The following is a 20,373-nucleotide window of genomic DNA, read 5'->3' on the forward strand; positions in this document are numbered from 1 at the left end:
GCCACCAGACAGGCCTGACGATTCTTCCTGTCGCTTCAGCAACCTACATCTTGCAGACTCCGGGTTCTGAGGATCGATCATCTTCTGGCTGCTATACAGCAACGCACATCCTGCAGTCTCCGGGCTCTATAGCCTGAGATCATGCCCTCCCGAAAAAAAGAACGCCTGATCGGAGGTTACTTGCTCTAGGGATTATTTCCCCCGTCACAGGACAGTCATGCCGATTTTTCCTGCTGCTTCAGCATCTCTCATCCCGCTGACTACGGGTCCTGAGCTCCAGCAGACAGGCTTAATAAATAAATAAATAATAACAAATATTGAAACAGGATGGCCTTTTAGTACATGAGTACTGTTAACAAAGGGGTCCTGTATAAAGAACAATATAACAATATAAAAATATAAAACATCATTTAAAAGATAAAAAGATAAATTAAAAGTTAAAAAATCTTAGTAATTAATCTTATGCAACCTATAAAAATAAATCGTTTAAAGACTGCCTAAATAAAACCCTACTGCTAGTCTGTCTAGTTTGTAGAGGTAAAGAGTTAAAAAGAGAAGCACCAGAGAAATAAAAATATTTCCGTGCAAAGCCAATGGTCAGTCTAAACCGATCCTTCCTGCTGCTTTAGCAACCTAGATCCCGCAGACTTCAGGCCCTAAGGATCATCTTGTCCGCTCCCAGACAGGTGTGCCGATTTTTCCTGCTCCTTCAAGTTGCAAAGAATCCATCTCGGAAACAAAGCCGTGATGTCGAGACACGTAAGTTTGTAGTTGAGTGTATTCCATGTCTCATTTAGCTTGTTAGAAATGTTAGCAAATTGTCTGTAAAAACGTGGACCTATTTCGTCTTTGCTTTAAGTAGTGGAGAGGTGTGCCAAGTCAACAGAATGTGTGGCTGCATACAGTCACTCTACCTGCTTCCATTTCCTCCATAAATCCTGTTCTTTTTCCTTTTTTTTCCTCTCCTGAGCCGTGAACCTGAATACGTGCAAAATGCACTATGTCCTAGTTGCATATATAGCAGATTTCCTGACTAATTATATCTTCGGGCAGTGCACTTTATATTTTTCAGCTTCGTGCCAGTAATCACCAGTACCACTAATAGCAGTACCAGTAATCAGCATCATTTCAGCTACTGATCCAATCCACTCTGCATGTATCTCAAACTGGGCTGCTGTTTGGACAATCAGCTGAGTATCCTGTCAAGTGTTATCTTAAACAAGCATCCATGTAGATTCCACCAGACAGGCATAATACCAATGCGTTATCACATCAGACAAATCCTGAGGATTATCTTTCCTGCCGAGCTGCCACAGGACAGACTTGCAGATTCTTTCTGCTGTTTAAGCATCGTACATCCTCCAGACTACGGGCTCTGAGGATCACTTCACCGCCACCAGACAGGCCTATTAATTAGTCTTGCTGCTTCAGATTTCTTCTGCTGCTTAAGCGTCGTACATCCTCCAGACTACGGGCTCTGGGGATCACTTCACTGCCACCAGACAGGTCTATTGATCACATCTTGTTGCTTCAGATTTCTTCTGCTGCTTAAGCGTCGTACATCCTTCAGACAACGGGGTTTGAGGGTACCTTCACTACCACAGACAGGTCTATTGGCAAGTATTGCTGCTTCAGATTTCGGCTTCTGCTATATGATACATCCTCCAGACTGCGGGCTCTGAGGATCATTTCACCGCCTCCAAGCTAAGTCTTGCTGCTTTAGCTGCCAGGGCTTTCATCTCTGAAACAAGGCTGTGTGTTGAAAACATGTGAGTTTGTAATTGTGTGTGTTTTATGTACTACCGGTAGCTAGTTTTTTTCTCTCGAAACCACAGGCAAACAAATGCCCACACCATAATAAATAATGAATGGAGACACGGAGATTGGAGGCACGAAGATGTTGACTGTTCAAATCCACTATCTTTGATTCGCCATATTGGATTTCACCTTTTTCTAGGAAGTCACACAAAATGTTATAAAATTAATTCAAAACACATAAAGAATGTAAAAATATACTAATTCTGCAATTTTGCTTAAAAACAGACAATGTTCTTTCGAGGGTTGAAAATGTTACCAGAAAAATACTGATCCCTAGGATCTTTTATTTTCAGCTATGGAGCGGTGTACCAAGTCAACATAGTTCGCCTGCATTCAGTCACGCTACCTGCCACGCGAGAGTCTTGGGCGTGACCACTTTGTTAGCAGGCGGGCAGCCCGATGGTCCTAAGCAGTCTCCTTGTTCCCAATGAGCTTACAACATACATCCCGGGAGCCAGCCAACGGCCCTCTAAGAGCTGCCACTGAACAGCAGATCTGCCACGGACCGGGACTGGGGTGGCTCAGGAAAACGTTTTGTTGGCTCAATTGATGAATATTTGTTGTAGAACGAGGGAGAGCGAATGGTCACACATACTGAGAGTTTGTTACTTCATCAAGAAAATATTCGTCGTTTTGAAAAAATATGTTTACTCGCTGTTTGACATATGTAGAAGGGAGAACTGATCTCCTTATCGTTCTGTAGTTTCAAGACAGAGTCTCGATCTGGCCAGGACCATTCGCTACCCCTACAGTTTGTGAATGTTAACCTTTGGAAGAAGATATGTCGAGAGCGTTTTTACCCCGTAAAATCGATCCTTCAGTAGTAAATAGCATAGTTCTCGGTTTTCCGCATTCTGTTTTGGTGAAATAATCGACACTTAGATTAGGTCGTTAAAGTTTTTGATGGGTACGATCTGATCCACTCCCAGAAAGTTGAGTCGGATAAAAAATATCATAAGCTTGGTTTTAAGATATTCGGAATAAAGAAATCAAATAACATTTATTTCAAAATTATATTAAACCATTTTCCTAAAACACTTTGCATTTCAAAAAATGCAGTAGGACTTGAAAATTTTACTTAAAACCATACATTCTAAAACTTAAGATTCATGATTGAAACAATTTTCCCTTTATACTATGGTATGTCATTTTATATTACTTTCAGACAATTAGTTATATCGTATAATTTATTTTATTATATAATTATTACATCATATTTCGTTCATCAAACAATTAATTCTAAGATATAACGAATTTTATATTATAATTCGTTATATCATACAATTTGTTACATGATATGATGAATTATATGATATTTATCGATACATCATACAATAAGTGTTTATACATAATGATATCATATGATTAATTATATTTGTCACTAACTCAATTGTATGAACGAATCATATGATATAATGAATTATATAATATAATGAATTATGTGATATAATAAATCATATATAATGAATTATATGATATAATGAATTATATCGTGTAATGAATTATATCGTGTAAATGACTTATATGATATAATGAATTATATGATATAGAGAATTATATGATATAACGAAATATACGATATAAGGATTTATATGATATAATTAAGTATATATGATTTTACGAGTTATATTATATAATGAAATATTATATAATGTATAATATACTTAATTGAAAGGGAGAAAATACATGAAATGCATTTTTGATATAATGCATTTCTTTTTCCAACTGATCGTTAATGACATCGCATAGTTTGGGTGAACTTTGTTTTAACCACGAATCTAAATTTGGAATACATGGTTTCAAATAGTTTTGCAAGTCCTACTGCACTTTTTTGAATAAAATGTTTTTTGAGGAACATGGCCGAACATAATGATGTAGTTGAAGACAATTGTACATGGGCGCTCCAAATCTCCAAATGGAAATTCAAGATAAAAAAAGGGTGTATAAAACCAGGAAGACCGGATCACCGGATCACCGGAACCACCCTTGCAAAAGCTCACCCTAATCGCTATTAACTGCCATACGGCTGGTAACCGCTAACCAAATAAAACCACCAACAGCTAGCTTGAAACCCTAATCCTAACCGTAAACTTAACTTGTTTCTGAGTGTTCCGGTGTTCTGGGTTACAGTGCATGCTGATCAAAAAAGACAGTAGACCCGATGTTATATTAAAGGTGACATGAAGACATGGTAACGAAAACAGCCATATAATGTGAAGAAAAAAAACGAAAACAGGAGCTGAATTTTATTAATTGATTGATTGATCAGTTGTGTAATAAATAGGAGTATGTGTAGGGCAATAAAAAAGATTTAAATTATACTTCTTGTCTTGCGTGGATCTTTTATGTAATAACAGTCTGTTCCAGGCTTTTCAATTGCAAAAAAAAAAAACGAAAAAGCAAACGAAAAAGGAAACTTTAAGGAGAAAGAATAGGAGTGAACGGCAGAGCAAAAAAGCTGGGGTGAGGAGAAACTCCTCCTTTAGGATGGAAACTTTCCTTTTTTGTTTGCGCGTTCATTTTTTTCTTTTCCCGCCCAGGCTTTCAGTATGTCATAGAACCTAAGCTACATAGCTGAAAACTGGCAAAACTGCTTTTTCATCCCCAATTACGTACTCTTTGTCGGCTTTTTGTTTAAAACTGCCAATTTTGAGAGTAATTTTCATGCAGAACATGAGCCCTAAACTTGAATTTTTCAATGCGAGAAGTGTTGCTGGTCTAAAGTTTGTATTTTTTTTCAAAAACTCTAATATGAGCAAGTCCACAACGACAAACCAATGAAGAGTGCCGGATCTTTAACAGTAAGCTGATCCCTACGGCAAGAAGAAGAGATTGAGGCAAAAGAAAAAAAAATGTAGAACACATTTGCCCGATATTTCGGTTTGAAAAACAAACCTTCTACGGGGGCTAAAAGAATAAAAAAGAAAAAAAAATGAGTTCCAAAGGGAATGAGAAGAAGACCGTCGATGGAGTGGTCAGGGGTTAGGCCATGCCAATAAAATGTTTCGTTTCCCATCGCCCGACCGACCTATTTTTTTTCGAAAAGTAAAAAAAAAATCCAGATTCACTAGCCAAGAAAGCAAGTACTTAAATTTTCAAGCACACGATCTTGTTTTATCAACAACAATTGGTATGATGTGATGTCTTTATATTTAATAAACATTGAACTACGTTATTTAAAGAATGTTTAGGCATTTGATAAGGAATAACAATTAAAAAGATCACGTTTTCGAATTGACTTTGTAATCAGCCTTCTCTGGAACCCAGAACCCTTCAAAAGTTCATTCTTTTTTTTTGCCCGACCGACCGACCCACCATCACAAGATGGGAAACGAAATATTTCATTGGGATGGCCTTAAAAGCTGGTGGTGATTTTGGATTGAGTGGCGATTAAAATGTCAGAGTGAATTAATTCCTTAAACAAATTCAACGACCAAAATTCTTGAGCAAAATCCTTTAATATCCCTGGTACAACGAGTAGGCACACGACGCGATCCATTCTTTTCTTAACATGCTTAATGACTTTTATCGCTACGAGATCTAGAGTCAATCAATCTACTTTAAATGCTATCCTGTAGAGAATACATGTTCGAGAGTCACGTCATTCGATTTTCAAATCGAATGATGTCACTCGCGTGAGCTCGCTCGAATGCCGTGACTCGCGTTGCATCGCGTGCGCTCTTAAAGCGCACGCGATGAGATCATTTGTAACAGCGATGTTCCCCAAAGCGATCTTGTAATTGGCTGGTTTCCCCAGTGTACTGTATAGTGCATTTCTTGAATCAGGTAGATTAAGTTCTCGTGTCGCTTGTCTAAATTTAAACATGTTCCGTGTCGCTGTTTTATCGCTCTTCATGTCGCTGTCGGTAACTAAATTGAAGGAAAATTGCTTGTCCTTGTCGGAATTTAAGTTTTTCCATAAGCGTTGTCGTTTGTCGCGATTTTATTTTGTGTGCTGTCGCTACTCTTTGGGCCGTGTCGCTTGTCGGAATTTACCCTGGCAGGGCCTCAATGTACACACTAGCCTCCCACGCACAATGTACACACATGATGTAATCCAAATTTTTAGAGCGATGATCATAACATGTCATGAGATCTGGAGCACCATCTTAGACGCAAACTCTCGCCGTGCTATTTCCCTTGCTGAGTGCACTTTTTGAGGTAAATAATTCATTTCTTTGATGTGCTTATTACTCTTTTCTAATCCTTAAAATTATAGCCATTGAAAAAGATCATGCAAGTACAACGTGGGACAACAACAACAACAACAACAACAACAACAAAAGTTGGTTGTAGCTGAAGCAGTTTATTGAATGCAGCGGCTATATAAAGTTTGAATTAGGCAAATGAATTTACACTTTTGAAGCCTTGGATAAAAGTTGAATTTGCACTGTAAGCTTTCTTTACTAGTGGTAAGATTAAATCCTATGTTTTTCCACAACGTGAAAGCACGACCGTCAAATTCGTCGCAAAATTATATAAATGTTCTCAGCGAAGTCTCTCGGCGACGTTTGAAAGGGTATTCCTAGCCGTCTCGACTAAGTTTGAAATAATTGTTTTTCTGTTTTCATTTTAACTTAATGAAACATCTTATCATGCTTATATCAATCTTTAATTTATCGAAATTTGTGTAAGCTGGTTCCTGTATTTTCAATTGTGATTTTCCGTCACGCAGTCTATTGTGTGACGAATTGGTGTGGAGGCATTTGCATTACAGGAGCTGACTGCCATGAAGATATTTTGATCTTTTAAGGTTGCTTTGAGTTAATTAAGTTAGCAATAGCAACTTGGACATCTATAAGTATGAGCTTATAAGCCAGATCCATCACAAAAAAACAATGCAAAGACAGGCTTTAGGCACTAGCTGGCCAAAAGCGAAGCGCACTAATGACGTCACAAAATTTTAGTCCCCCATTGTGAGTCAGACAAACAGTGAAAAGAATTACAAATTTAAAAGTTTTTTATGCGATGCAGTGATCACGCTGGGGTAAAATTAATTTATGATCTGGGATGCAATACAAAACTGTAACCATTTCTTCTGAGATGGAGTATGAAGTATCAACATAATTTTAGGTCTTTGGCAGTTCTCATTGGCGGATCTGCACTCACAGACTACTAATGGGGGTACATTTTAAAATTTATGAGGATCACCCAGCCACCCTTATATGGAAGTCTTTCTGCCCCCTCACCCTCAAGCCCAGGTTTTGCACCCTTAATTATGAAGTTAACCTTCCCGTATTCTTTAGGAACTGCATATGCTGTGATGCCAGTCCAAGGAGGGTTTTCATGGCGACAGTTGCTCACAGTGGAGCCGGTCCTGTTCCTTTACGCGTTTGGATTGTTCATGAATGCTCCAGTGTCTCACCAATATATTTACTCTAGACTGAGTGAGGCTAATGGATTCCCATACCATTTCCAACACAAAACAGGCTGTGAAGGAAAAGTCTTGAATGATTCAATGAAAAAGCTTGAGAAAGAGGTAATGTGCGGGTCCAGAAAATATCCATACCCACCCCATGGAAGGTCATTGGAAATTCCGAGGGGGTGTGGGGTCTCAAAACCCAAAACTTTTAAAGGAAAGTATGGGTTTAACTGGCATTTCTGGAGGGGAGGGGGGATTCAGATAAAAAAACCTTCCGTGGGAGGGGTATGGATATTTTTTGGAACAACACAACATAGCCACGTGATTTTTAGGAGCAATTCTAGAATACCACATTTGTGGAAGGCGCGGTGGCCGAATGGTTAGTGCGCTGGACTCCGGATCGAGTGGTCCGGATTCAAGACCTGGCCGGGATCACTGTGTTGTGTTCTTGGGCAAAACACTTTACTCTCATAGTGCCTCTCTCCACCCAGGTGTATAAATGGGTACTGGCGACATAATGCTGGGGGGAGGGGGGTACCCTGCAATGGACTAGCATCCCATTCAGGGGGAAGTAGAAATATTCCTAACCGCTTAATGCTACCGAAACCGGGATAAGCTTTGGCAGTATGGGCCCCATAGCTTAAGGCTTTCCTAGAATACCCCACCACAATTGTAAAAGTTTAATGTTATTAGTTAATTACTACTCCTACTGCAGTCTGTAGCCATACCGTCCATCAATCAAAGTTGGATGTAGATGTTATACTCGGCTGCCACCGTGGTCCGCAGTACCGTAGTGCTCAATTTAAAAATATAGGAAAGTGCACTAATCGCCAGCCGCTGCGATCCGTAGTCACATAGTGAATGAGTTTAACTTGCCTGCCGCTGCGGTCCACAGTCCCGCAGTGATCTAGTAAAAATCGCCTGCCAGCGCAGTCCGTAGTTCAAGTAGTAGATTCAAAAACAGTAGATATCCTAAACACGATATAAAGGCCAAACAGGAGTTCTTTTTGTTGAAAACTATATAGGCCTAAAGGGGTGAGACATTTTTGGGTCCCTCTGTCACTGTGACTAATTGATATTAGCCAAGTTTGTAAATTTAGTGATCCTTTTCTTATTGCAGGTGCAGACAGAGGCCTCTTATGTTCAGCTGGGTACGGTCATGTTTTCAGCCATTCCATCAATCATTATAACACTATTTATGGGTGGGTGGTCAGACAAGGTTGGTCGACGACCATCACTCATTCTGCCCACTCTTGGCAGCGCATTAGAGGCTGTGGTCATTCTCTTTGTTATGTACTTCAAGCTACCAATTTACTGTCTGTTTATTGGTGGATTTCTGCACGGCATCTGTGGATATATGACAACCATAATCGTGGCATGCATGTCATACATTGCAGACACAACAGACAAATCTAAAATTGCCTTGCGACTGGGTAAGTATTCTACTGCTGTATATTTCAGTTGCTTTGTTAGGAAAAAAAGTGCAATTTCGGTAACTTTTGCCATGTCATTGCAGTGCTTTCAGATGAAACACTCCACTCTCTGCATGTATAGATATTTTAGCTCAATAGATTAATTTAGTTAGGTATTTTTATATTTTATTTTTATATTTTAGCATAGTGATTGTAAAGCGCTATGAAAGATTAGCTAAATAGTGCTATAGAAATGATGATGATGATGATGATGATGATGATTATTATTATTATTATTATTATTATTATTATTAGAGGCAGCTGAGCGTTTTAGCGCGTGGGAGGGGGGGGGGGGGTTAAGACTGTCCCAAAAATACTTGGCAGGTTTTCATATTTGGAGCAACTTTTTGTTTCCTGAGCAGTCTCTTAAGACCTTAAGATTTCTGAAGATTCTCGATTGTTGTTCAACGGCCATACGAACGTTTCCGATCCTTTTTCGGACTTTTCTGAAGATAAACGAAGTTTCCCGAAGACTTCCAAGGAAGTTACGAAGATGTTTGAAGACACTCAAAAGACGAAATATTTTGACAAACCAACTTGATGCTGCGCTCGCGATATTTTCAACACCAAAACGTGGCCTGTGGGGGGCTGAGCCCCCCCCCCCCCCCCTGCTCTGCCACCTATGCACTCTTATAAGTTAAGTGTGATGTCTCAGTCATTTATGTACGTCCCTTTTGGGGCTCATTGCATAATGAAAAGTATGCAGGTCATTAAAAAAGTGAATAACGTGGATCTCACTTGAGCTTAAATGAGGTTAAGACGGCACCAATTATCAGATTTTCCATCTATGAGTAGCGTATAATTCCTTACCTTTCTAGGAACGGCGTTAACTTTTGGCTTTATTAAATAAAAGCGAAAGCTTTCAGAAAATTTAAGACTTTGTATGGAGAATTTTGGTGGAAATTGGGGTTGAGGGAAGGGGGCTCAAACCTAATAACCTTCTGTGGGGGGGCGGGGGTATGGATATTTTCTGGAAGAACACATGATAGGAAAATACCCTCTCTGTAAGCCAGCCAGAATTGAATAATTTTACCCACTGTGTTATTTGGGTTGTAACGTTGTTACAGTCATTTTGCTGAGATTTGTCCTTTGTTCTCCAAATGACAGGTATCATAGAACTGATAGTATACCTGGGAGGCATGGTGGCTCAGCTGACCAGCGGTCTGTATATAGAAAAGCTGGGATTCATTGCACCCTATTGGATTATTTTTGGATGTCACGTTGCAGCTATGCTCTACGCTATTTTCGTTGTTCCGGAATCAAGAACCAAACCCAGCGAAACAGGACGATTATTCAGCTTGGATAACTTCAAATCATCCTGGAAGGTTTACTTTAAGGCTTCAGGCCCTAGGAAAAGAAACTTGGTGATTTTGACCATTTCTACTGGTATTCTCTCTATAGCTGTATTGAGTATCAATGGTGTTATTAGTCTTTATACCTTGCACTCTCCATTGTGTTTCTCGCCGGAGTTCGTTGGATATTTCTTGGCGTTTCGCCAGTTTATGCACGGAGCCGGTGGAGTGACTGCTATCAAGGCATTCGGAATGTGCCTCTCAGACGCCAACGTCAGTCGTATCGCTATTTTGTCGTATATAGGATTTCTGGTGTGGCTTGGGTTCTCCAAAACACTTCTCATGGTCTTCCGTAGGTAAGTGAAGTATAAATAGTTAAATATTTTCAAAGCATAGTGGCTCAAGAGCCCGGGGGGGGGGGGGGGGCACCCTGTATATTTTTGGGTGGGGTGTGCCGCTGGGAATTTGAAGCCCTTGCCCTATACCAGACCATGTTCAGCTGATTTTTGCAACCCTATACTAGACTTGACACCGTAAATCCCTACCCTATCCCAGACTGCATTTTGTATCTGTATCGATCACTATCAGTGTTTTAATGGAAAACCATCTGTCAACAACGATGCCGCAATGATTTTATTTACGTTTAGAACAGCCTCTTTCTCTTCTGAGTTTCTATTCCTATTCTGGACTAAATTCGTCATAACACAGATCAGTTTTCTGGCAAATGCTACCCTTTTCTAGACCAAAGCTCTCTGATTTCTATACCTTATCTCAGACTAAACTGCTTGAAAACCCTACCCTTCACAGCGGCACATACCTATATAGCTCATGTATGGTAGTGCCCCCCTCCCCCCCCCCCCCCCCGGGCTCAAGAGGCCTGGCCTAAGCAAAGAAAGAGTAATGCCACTCCCCCTAGATGGGATGCTATTCCAGCTTGGTCGCCCCATAATTCACCGTTAGCAATTAGACAGTGCGAGAGTTTTCAAGTAAAAGTGTCTTACCCAAGAGCGCAACAAAGTGATTCTGGGAAGGCTTGAACGGCCACCCCTTAGGGCACCTTTTCTGTCCTTGTGGCAGATTATCGGGTGTAAGGGGTTTTAGGGTGGGGCTTCTATATCCTATATATAAGGGTGTCAAGGGTAAAGGAAATTTAAAACTATGGGCGGCACAAGTCGAATTAAAAAACCATTATTTCTCTAAATCAATTGCCTTTTAGTTCATTTTTCATTTGTTTAATACCCCTTTCATTTATTCTTTGCTCGTGGTGCTTTCAAATTTTTCTGGTTCAAATCAGCGTCTTTTTATTTTTCGTTTTGGTTTACATCCCTTTATGAAATTAAACGTACGATTTAAAGTTGCTATTCCGTTCCAAAGCGCTGAATAGGATGTTGCACGGTGGCGAGAAGATATGAATTTTATGTTCGAGTGGCAGAAGCGATATCTCACGAGTGAGAGCAGCGAACGAGTGAGATCGTTTTTTGATCCTACAGCGTCCCGCTGTAGGGTTAAAAAACCTAAAAATCGTTCAAATCTCGCTGAAACTCGGTAGAATGACAAAAAATAACACTAGGCAATGTTTAATAAATTTCATTCAGTAAAATGCATATACTTTTGATTAGTTTCAATTTTCAGTACCAGTCCCTACATTCACGCTTGGGTCTCCTATGGTTCATTCAACAAAGTAGAAAAGGCGCGAATCATGACGTTAATGAGCGATATGCCACTCGCAAGTGTGCCAAAAATACGCCACTCGGGTCCCGGATGGACTGGCGTATGGAATCTACGAGTGGATTAGTTCCCAGTAAAACACTCTCCTTCATATAATATATATGGGAAGCGCTCACCCGACGCATTGTGATATTTTTAGGCTCGTCGTGCTAACAGAGATTTGACGTCTTTTTTCAGCTCCTATTATCGGTATATTCGGAGGTGCTGGTGCCACTGTCTTCAGAGCAATGATGTCAAAAATTGTCAGTGCAGATGAACAAGGTATAAAAATAAATGTCACACATACCTTATTATAGGAAATTAACGCTTGTGTTAATTAAGGTATTTGAAATTAACGCGACTTTAATTAACGCGAATTGAAGGAAAAATTACTTCCCAATAAAGGAAATTAACGCGAAAGAGGGGTAACATTTCAAAATGAAGGAAACTAACGCGACGTACACAAGCAAAAAAAAAACTTGTTGAGACAACAGGAACAAGTTTTTTTCAACACTAGGCGTATAATCCTAAACGTAGGGGTTAAGCGAAGGAATCTGACCTCCTCGAGCGTTCTTCACAGTTTTAGTGATACCGGCAGATTTCCACCCTGATAAAATAAGGCTTTTTCCTTGGAGTCAAGAACGACTGGACTGTATCGAGAAATTGAAGCCAAAATAAAGGAAATTAAGGTCATGGAAATTAACCCTCCACTTTAGTATACGCGTGGAAATTAACGTTAACAAAAATTAACGCGACTTAATAACGCAAATATTTGTCATTGAAAATCGCGTTAATTTCATGAAGCGTTAATTTCCTATAATAAGGTAGTAATAAAGCTGTATGATCGGATCGTTATATCAATATCATGATCAATTATTAAAATCTATGTTAGTTAATGGACCTAACCCCCTTAATATGCTGAAAGTACAAAAAAAAAAACACGTTTTCAACCGTTAAATTGAATTTTTAGGACTATGGTGCTAAATTTCTCTAAACTTTGCTATAAATGCACTTTCTCACACTGCAGTAAGATTTTGATGAAGTTTTCATGTAAAAATGTACAATATTTTACTTTGGCTTTTCGTTTTTCTCTGCTTTCTTATTCTCTCTACCTTCTACTCAGTGCATCCCTTCTACTGGCCTGAAAAGTTTTGATCTTGATCAGTGGAAAAGCCTGGAAAGGAGACCATGATCAAGTACGGGTATTGGCCTGTTATAGCACCAATTTTACACCAAAAACTGATCACGTTTTTTTTTCGATTAGCTCTGTCAGAATGCAGTCGACATTCAAAATGGACAGTCCTATGGACAGATCTATCCAACCTCTATTAGTTGCACGTCACAAAAATCTGCTGACGTGTAAATTGGTGACGTCACAAGTGGTTGAATGGCTATTCCTCCAAATCCCGGAATAATCCGGGCTTAGCATAATCATAAGGGTTATTAAAAACTGAGCTCCCTGGATAAATAACATTATTATTTATTATTATTATTCTTTGTTTAGGTGATACCAAGTTAAATTTGTTTTTAGACGCTATATACGGGATGCGATTTAGAAAACTTTTATTATATTAGTTCTGTATTTCCTCTTATATCGCCCAGATTGGCAATGTAATGGTTAATCTTTTTCATTTCTTTGTTTCAGGGTCACTGTTTTCTGCAGTTATGTCAGTAGAGATGCTTTGTACATTTGCCGGAACTGCACTGTATAACTCGTTGTATCCCAAATCTTTAAAATTCGACATGCCAGGATTTGTGTTCGTCCTAGGAGCCTTTTTAATGCTGGTTCCTTTCTTCTGTACCTTGTGAGTTCATTTTTATGTGTAACTAGGTTTAAGTGGTATGTTTGGCTATGTTTAGAAGAACTGGTTGGGCTAATATAACTGTCTTTATTATAATTTCAACAATTCACGATGCCCACTAAGAAAAAAAACCTTTTTATCTGCCATCCGTACATAACAGATACCCTGCGTTATTAAAAACTGGCAATGGTATATTGCAATGCCTGAGTTTTGATTGGTTAACAGGCAATGGTATATGAGCTGATATACCATTGACCACAAATATGGTAGCCGATACGCGTTAACGAGAACAGCCGGGGAGCTCAAATATTGCAATTCTTTGGGTCTTTTTAATAAAGCAATTATTCCAATCTCGCTTGTTGGATATGAGATCGTTATAGCTAACTCTGCTAGTTGTGTTATAATACAGTCAAGGTGTTGTTGTTCCTTGCAGCTGCTTAAAAGATCAATCAATGTTTAAACGGAAAAGGAAAGCAGTGAATTCTCCAAGCGGATACGAAAAGATACCAGATAATGAGGAAGAACAAGAAGACGAACAATACCAACCCGATTCTCCTGATTTATCTGAGGATTCACCCATCGTGCCAGCGGGTACCGAAGAAGTTCCAAAGTACGTGTAAATAACGGCGGTGGATATGTGTTTTATTTGACTGATCATGTGAGAAATCAGCATCTCATTCTGTGCTTCGAAGCCGAGCGCGTTACATTGATCATCATGTTTTGCGTGACGGTGTGCAGACAGCTCCAAGTGCAGACATTTGTACCCATAATTATATTTAAAAAAAATCGAGATCTAAACTGATAAAACGTGAAATGACGAGCAATACGAACCCAATTCTCCTGCCAGCGAGGAAATAATAATTCGAGTTCCATAACATAACCTCATTGCCATTTTGTAATCAAAAGCTCTTCGAGCAACCTCATGGTAATTCGATGAAGTGCTAACCTTCGCATTTTTTTCCAAATAAGCGTCCAATCATGTAACAATCTCACTTCATTTGCCTTTGAATGTTTAATTTTTCCATGGTAGTTGCTTCATTGATGGTTCGTGCTCTCAGGCTGCCATAAAGTGTAACCTTTGATCCTCTTTAGCATTAAGTAAAGCACGTATAGCGTTATTTTTGAGCAGTGGATGAAATTTGACAGAAAGATGTACCTGACAAATTGTACAATCAGTTTCGGTCTCCGCAATTTATTGATAGGCGCAATGATCAATGTGTCAAGTTGTTTAATTTAATAGCAATTCCTCGGATCAGCATAAACTCGCTTGTCTGCTTCCTGACAGCCTTCCCGGGGGGGGGACCCCATATATGAGCTATATAGGTATGTGCCGCTGTGAAGGGTATGGTTTTCAAGCAGTTTAGTCTGGGATAGGGTATAGAAATCAGAGAGTTTTGGTCTAGAATAGGGTATCATTTGCCGAGAAACTGATCAGTGGTATGAAGAATTATGTTCGTAATAGGAATAAAAACTCGGAAGAGAAAGAGGCTTCCCTACACATGAATAAAATCATTGTGGCAACGTTGTTAAAAGATGGTTTTCCATTAAAAACACTAATAGTGATGCAGTCCTAAAAAAAAGCAAGTCTGTGGTAGGGTAGGGATTTTCGATATCTAGTCTAGTATAGGGTTGCAAAATCAGCTATACATGGTCTGGTATTGGGTGCGGGTTTCAGAATCCCAGCGGCACGCCCCCACCCAAAAATATACAGGGTGCCCCCGGGGCCTGACAGACACCATTGCCACTACAACATCAGGCATGAGAGAGTTTTTGACCTGCCACATTTTTACACTAATCGCTTTAGACAGTCTTTCATACCGGCGATGTGTAGTCGAGCAAACATAAACTAGTTAAACCTTTTTTTAGAGATGTTATTTCCATTTTATTGTTTTTTTATCATTGTAGATATAGATACTCCTTTCTTTTTTACCTTTAATAGTAATATATGCAATCAATAAAAATGTAAATAGGTCTTATTATAAATTTTTTATCCCTTTTAGAAACGTATTGTAAATAATTATGCAATTCAACCTGCTGGCTGCCATGTAATTGTTTAATAAACTTACCTATCTACCCGAGCACTTGGTGGTTCTGCTAGACTACGAGCAGTCACTATTTTTTCGCAGAGTCCGTCGAGCTTGAAGCGAAAAAAGATGAACGCGCGTCGACGGACTCTTCGAAAAAAAATTCGCTTCAAGCTCGACGAACTCTGCGAAAAAATAGGGACTGCTCGTAGTCTATGTTTCTGCTGGACTTAAAAAGATGAAAAACGGATGACGTGACACGAAGTGACGTGACGCGAAACGAAAACGTGCTGCGTGGATGTCGTGTTTCTCAGTGGCCTTTTTATTTGCCTTTGAATGTTTTCTTATTGCGTGAATGGGTCATTAATAGCTCGTGCTCTGAGGCTTCGTAGCACGAGTTCTATTCTTTTTACCACCAGAATAAAGTGTCACGATGATGATCTCTGATCCTCTTTCGCAATTTAAGGAAATTTCTTTTGTGAATAAAGAACTTCGTTTCCTGTAAGAGAGAGACCCTGGAAACAAGGTTGGAGAATGATTTGTTTCTGATTGACATAGCTGAATCAAGGACCTTTCTGTCAGCACGTTTGCCGTTTAATGCATAAATTAATTGCGGTTTGATAAGTCAGAATGAAGTGAGTGAGTGAGTAAGCCAGTGAGGGAATTCGAGGTCCATAACATAACTTCATAACCATTTGCTAAAAATAAGGGAACATTCATTATTTATGCAGGGGGTGGGCTGGCAAGAATTGAGGGGGGCGGGGTCATGACAAATCCAGGATGTTCTGAGGGGGGTCACCTTCAAATGTTGCAGCCAAAGAGGTGGGCTATCTGTTTTCTTATTAACACTTCTATTCAGTTATGATCGTGTGTATTACAGTATTAATGTCAATACAAAAAACAGTCCTGATTTCGTAAAAATGATGTTGCAATGTTGTGTCCAGGCATGTTTGGCGGAATAAAACTGGCACCAGGGGAGTTTCCTCTGTATTGTTTTCACTCTCCGAGGACACTGAGCTACTGTGGTACACAAGAAAGATGTCCTCCTCACTGTCACTTTCAACTTCACTAGTGTTTTCGTCACTAGTTTGCTTTTGGATGCGAGCCTGCTACGCAGGCTATTTTATTACAAAATCAATCTTGTTCCCAGAGTCCACGTTCCCCTTGACCAGCGGTCGGAAAACGAGGGACTCTGGGATAGAGTGTTTGAGAGGGACATTTCATTGGCAGAAGATGATCATGCTCAGTTGAACCGGAAGTCGAAAAGAAGCACAATTTTCGTGCCCAGATTATTCAGAGTTTGCCGCGTTGAGAGGGAAGTTCTGGTGTCGAGTTCAAAATACTGGAAAAATATGGCGGACAAAACTCCTGTGAAATCTGTGCCTCAACCTACAGATTGACAACACGTTTGTAGATGCTGCAATTCCAGCTTCGCTAGCCATCCAATTTATTTGTTTGGATTTAAGTCCGAAAGTAACAGGTCTAAGTGTCAGTGAAAGCGACGAAGGAAGATAGCTGGAGAAATTCTAATACCCGACTGATCGCAGCAAGCTAAATTTATTTTAACAATGTAACAAACAATATACAAAAACAATACAAATATACAATACGAAAAAATAGTAAAAATACCATTGCAGAACCAAGTGTGCCTCGTCCACAACTTGTACTTTCTTGTTTAACTCCTTTGTCTTAAGCATTTTGGCCACCTTCCTGTTTATACGACAAAGACCTCTGGATGTGCAAAAATCAAACTACATTAATAATTTTTTTTAAGAATGGTTATTTTCTGTTCATCTTCATCTTCTTCGGTACTCTGCAGGATGCAGACTTTAAGAAAGGCTTCTAACTTTTTCAGTTGGTTGAGCTTAGAGTAGAGGCAACTAGCACAACAGCATCTTGCTTTTCAGGCTCACAGCCGCTTCGAACGAAATCAAAAATCGCTGGTATTTTCCAAATCCAGTTGGCAACACAGCTAGCACGTCCTATTGCTCGTATGGCATCATACTGTTCTTTCTTCAATTCAAGCTCGGGTTTACCTAGTTTTTCTAACGAAAACTCGATAGCTTCGTGAAATAAACTCTCCAAGGCAGACGCCATCTTGTCAAAGACCCTTACGCTTGCGCAGTTTTACCGGAAGGACAAGAATCCTGTCACGGAAAACACTCTATCCCAGAGTCCCTCGTTTTCCGACCGCTGGTCAAGGGGAACGTGGACTCTGGGAACGAGATTGTTACAAAATAATCATTGGTTGTTAGTAGGCTAGTTCCTGTTTTGGGAGGGGGGGGGGGTCATAATGTTTTTCTTTTCATTAGAAAGGGGTCAGCATGTTTTGGTTTTGTCTATGAATCTTGCCAGCTCACCCCCTGGCATAAATAATAAATGGTCCCTAAAGACATACTAAAATAAGTATTAAAAAATTATTTCGTCAACATGATCGGACCGTGAAAATTCGCAGATAAGCCACATCAAGAGAATACGAAGTATTTCGTACCTTTCTTGGTGCGGCTTATCTGCAGGAACATTTTGAACGAAACTGTACAAGTCCAAAAAAAAATATCGTACTTTACTGAAAAGGAATGACATTCAGTACTACATGAACTTCGAATTAGGAAGTAGAGGTAAAACTTTGAAGTTTTCTTTGATTTGAAGTGCATTGTGAGAAGCTCTCTCAAGATTTTTCCTTTTTATTTTGGCTGAAAACTTCTTTTCCCAAAAATTTGACTTATCGGCGAGTGCGGCTTATCTGCGAGTTTTCACGGAATTCTCTTCAGACGCAGTGGAAACATAGGCACGCTAAGCGTGCAGGAGTTATTTTTTCAATTTATGGGGTGGCTTGGGGTGAAACTGGGTGATTGTCCTGTTGGGATGGTTTATGCCATGGGTTGAGCCATTTGTGTATGGCGGCTCACGGAGTCACTTTTTTGCACAAAATTTGCTTGCAAACAAAATAACTTTTACGTGCATTTTGATGCATCAGAACTGTTTTATTCAATACGTAAATTTTTGTCATTTAATTGAAAAACAAAAACTAATTCAATTATCAAAATGTCACAAAATGGCACGTTCTTATTCTGTTTAAGCGGTTATTTTGTTGCTAGCTTTGTAGCAACCGTAACGTGTTACTTTTGTTTGTTACGGAATACTTTTGGATTTTTGCCAAACACTGAAACATGATATTGTTGTTTTTCTCACTTTTGTAACATGAGACCTTTGTTTTTTAAAAACGAACGTAACACGATACCCTTGTTTTTCTCGAAAAAGCCACGTTTCCATACAGACATTGAACGAAAAGTACTATAATAAACGAAGTAATAAACGCATCAAATCAAAAACCACTTTCTTCGGGAAAGTTCTTTAAAGCGCAGTATACCTGGAGTCTTTGTTTCCTGTCAGAACTGTTCAACAAAGATTTTCTTTCATTTACAACCTAAATTCTATTCAACAAACAAGAACTAATTGAAATATCAAACTGTCACGGAATGGCACGCTCTTATTCTGTTTTTGCTATCGATTGTAGTTGCTTTCAACAGCAAAGTTAATACTTGTACCGGTTCATTAAATATTTGAACGAGATGTTTTACAGTTGATTTCTGTTTACTTTGGCCGCCCGCTTTGCGAAGTTTGTTGGGAAATTGGAAACTTTGTTATGAAGTTGCCAATTACGTTGCGAGTTTGCGAATCAAATTGCGAACTTCGATAAGTTCCCAACTTCGGCCCGACTGAACTTTCGAAGTTTTGGTAGTTGAGGAGAAACAAGACATGTTGCTCGAAAGTCATGGCGATTTCTGAACTCGAAGATTTTAGAGCTTGTCAAGGAAAGTTGAAGTAGCTTGAAGTGCAAGACAACGTTTCGCATCAGCGATCACGCAAGTGATTTGGCGATAAATAAATTTTATGCAGGTTGAAATTTGGTCAAATTTTAACTTTTTTGTATGAAAACACATATTTAACGATTTCTGTGAGGCATAATCTTCACTGTCTTCAATTTCAAGTCTTCTGCGTTTGTAAACCGGATGAAACTGGATGGTTTATTGATTTTAATCGAAGCCGACGCGACGCGACAGACTAATTTGTTCGAGACAACATGTTTACGGCTCGCTGAACATAAAAGTTTTTTATTTTTATGACATTTGTTTCCAACAGTTTAGCGTAGCAAAGCCCTTTTTGATAACATAATTATAGAAGGTTTTATTTTTATGACATTTGTTTCCAACAGTTTAGCGTAGCAAAGCCCTTTTTGATAACATAATTATAGAAGGTTTTATTAATTTCGGGCCGAAGTTGGGAACTTTGTATCGAAGCTCACAATTTGATTCACAAACTCGCAACCTATTTGGCAACTTCATAACAAACTTTCCAATTTCCCAACGAACTTCGCAAAGCGGACGGCAAGAGTAATGACAACATTATTCTTCAAAGCTGCTTTGTGCAAATGTTATATGTTATTTTTACTACGGTCAGGAAAGCTAGCCTCTCCAAACGTACGCTCGAATAAGACGAATAACAAGTTATTGTTGGGCCTTTTGCTCACGGCGTGTGCGTTGTAAGCAGGCGGGCGTTACGAAAAACGTTTTTAATCCAGGGTTAAATCACAACTCACCGATTCCGCCTCCTTCTAATCTAAAAACTTCGAACGAAATTGCTGACTACGTCAGTTTGCTTCCCCTTTATAAACTACAATTTGATTGGTTCCGATAGTACCTGAAATCTGATTGGTGTGACAAACCCACATACTTCACTGATTACAGGTCCATCGCGCCGACTAAAGAGCTATTTTGAAAAAATAACTCAAAAATACGTGAGAGCTCCCAAGAGCGTGGCCATACTCGGAGAAGATCGGCCCCAGGTTTTGACAGAACGGAGAGCAACAAGTAACACAAAACCGCAAAAAGGTCG

The 20,373-nt window shown here is 39.4% G+C and overlaps 1 long non-coding RNA gene and 1 pseudogene across 2 annotated transcripts; both read left to right on the forward strand.

The window, feature by feature from the left end:
- The first annotated feature begins 357 nt into the window (after positions 1 to 357).
- LOC144641700 (uncharacterized) lies at positions 358 to 2,209 on the forward strand. Its single transcript, XR_013568606.1, has 2 exons — positions 358 to 1,769; positions 2,112 to 2,209. It is a non-coding gene; the product is annotated as an uncharacterized LOC144641700 (long non-coding RNA).
- Positions 2,210 to 5,620: 3,411 nt separating this feature from the next.
- On the forward strand, positions 5,621 to 15,502 carry LOC144642637 (proton-coupled folate transporter-like; annotated as a pseudogene). Its single transcript, XR_013568753.1, has 7 exons — positions 5,621 to 5,979; positions 7,065 to 7,297; positions 8,301 to 8,613; positions 9,760 to 10,289; positions 11,831 to 11,933; positions 13,297 to 13,456; positions 13,887 to 15,502. The product of XR_013568753.1 is annotated as a proton-coupled folate transporter-like (transcript).
- Positions 15,503 to 20,373: the final 4,871 nt, after the last annotated feature.

Source organism: Oculina patagonica, chromosome 2 (genome assembly GCF_052425735.1).
Source record: "Oculina patagonica isolate OP01 chromosome 2, crgOcupat, whole genome shotgun sequence".
NCBI classification, from domain to species: domain Eukaryota; kingdom Metazoa; phylum Cnidaria; class Anthozoa; order Scleractinia; family Oculinidae; genus Oculina; species Oculina patagonica.